Raw genomic sequence first — 2,500 nt, forward strand, 5'->3', positions numbered from 1 at the left:
AACTGCCCCCCCAGCCCCCTTCCCCCAAATAATGCCCCTATTTTCAGTGACTGTATATATATCTATATATCTATATATATATTATATATACATATATATATATATATATATATATATATATATATATATATATATATATATATATATATATATATATATATATATATATATATATATATATATATATATATATATATATATATATATACAGTCATGCGACATACTTCAGTAGCCTCCAGTGTCTCCAAGGATATGAAATTCTGCCTTGCCCTCTGGCGTACACCAATGGACTCCTGCACTGCTTCAAGTGTTTCGCACTTGAAGGACTCCCACAGAGCAACTGGGTCCATCAGGTTTTCAAGTTCTGTGAATCAAGAAGAGGCTGCGATGGTGAACCCATGGGTACACTCCTCCCTCAGTCTCTCCAAGTGAAACACTCTAGAGTGGTCATTGGCAGAACGAGGAGTTTTGAAGTGGACCTGTAGGGTAGCCACAATCAGCCTATGGTCAGTGCTACAGAATTCGGCACTCCATGAAAACCTGCAATTCTGAAGGATCCACCATCGAGTGCTGACAAGAATGTGGTCAATCTCCTTGGCCACAGTAGCCCTTATCACTATACCATGTCCAGCAATGCGGGTTGGAGCGCTGATACCAGGAACCAGATATCCTCATTTTCTAGGATCTAGCAAAGTCCTGGAGAAGGAGGTTGTTCTTGCTGCTGGGATCAGCTCCCAAGGTATAGGGGCCGACAGACATCTCGTAGCCAGCTTGATCACAGCCGATAATGCATTGAATTTGCCTAGAACAATGCGAATGTCTTGCTGGGAGCAACTGTCTGCCACGGATGTGAGTTTGGCATAGAACACCTCTTTCACATCAAGTTTGCAAATATTGGTCGGAATGTACACAGCAATAAGAGACACAAAGCCAAAAGCATGCATCAGTCTCAGTGCAATAATACGCTCAGCAACAAGTGTTACCTCAACTTCCGGGGGTTGAAGTCAGTTGGAGATGGCTATGGCTACTCCCTGGAGGTGATCACCATCACCACGGCCCGACCAGTAGTAGGTGTACCCACCCCATACTGATTGTGCCGCTGCCAGGTCTTCTCACCACCAAGAGGGCAGCCACCTCAACTCTCGACCACTCCAATTCCCTCGATTAGCAGAGGTAACCACTCATCCTGCAGCAAAGACCAGATATTCCAAGCCAAGAGTCAAGGCGTCTCCACAAACTGGTGGGCCATGGCTCCATCTACTGGGGCCAACTGCTACTCCGAGATCCCCCAACTGGGACTGCAAGGTGCCCAGTTTCCATGGGTGGCCATGAGGAGGCACTGCATAAGTTTTGATGACAGAGGGGCTGTGAACTGGCAGAGGAGGCTTATGCAGAGCTACTCCCTCTTTTGCACTAGGCTAGCCAGTGGTGGCGGCTGCAAGCGAGAAGACATGCAAGCACTTAACACTATCTAGGCTACCACACCATCGATTCACCCTTAGCATGAGGCACCAACCCACAAATTATATAAATATTTATATATATATATGTATATATATATATATATATATAATATATATATATATATCATATATATATATATATATATATATATATATATTATATATATATTATATATATATATATATATATATATATATATATATATATATATATATATATATATAATATATAATATATATATATATATTATTATATATAATAAATATTATATATAATATATATATTATATAATATATATAGATTATATACTATATACTAATATCATATATATATCTATCTATATGATCATAATAATATATATTATAGCACTGACCATAGGCGGTTGTGGCTACCCTACAGGTCACTTCAAAATCCTGTCCTCAATGACCACTCTAGAGTGTTTCACTTGGAGAAGCCTGAGGAGAGTGTGCCCAGGATTCACCATTTGCAGCCTCTTCTGATTCACAGAACTTGAAAACCTGACGGACCCAGTTGCTCTGTGGGAGTCCTTCAAGTGCAAAACACTCAAAGCAGTGCAGGAGTCCATTGGTGTACGCCAGAGGGCAAGGCAGAATTTCATATCCTTGGAGACACTGGAGGCCACTGAAGTATGTCCCATGACTTGGCTGAATAGCAATGAGAACTTGTGTCACTCTTTGGTGCGTAGGGCTCAGACACTGCTGAGAAGGAACAAGAAACAGTTCATCAGGAATCTTGCTGAGGAGGTTGAAGGCCATTTCTTGGTAAAGACCTTTGCCTGCCTACCAGCCTGAGAATTTTGAACTCTAAGTCCTCCTGCAGATGACTGCAGTCCCGTCAGTGGTGGACAGATCATCTCAGATCATAGTGGGGTTTGCAAACGTTGGGCTGAGTATTTGAGCGTTTTACTAGGTAGACCCTTCAACAGTCACCTTTTATCAAATGGCTTCACAATACCTGTGTTGGACGCAACCATCAGTGAGAACCTCCTACTCTAACTGAGGTTAGGATGGCGATT

Source organism: Penaeus monodon, chromosome 17, assembly GCF_015228065.2.
Source record: "Penaeus monodon isolate SGIC_2016 chromosome 17, NSTDA_Pmon_1, whole genome shotgun sequence".
NCBI lineage: Eukaryota > Metazoa > Arthropoda > Malacostraca > Decapoda > Penaeidae > Penaeus > Penaeus monodon.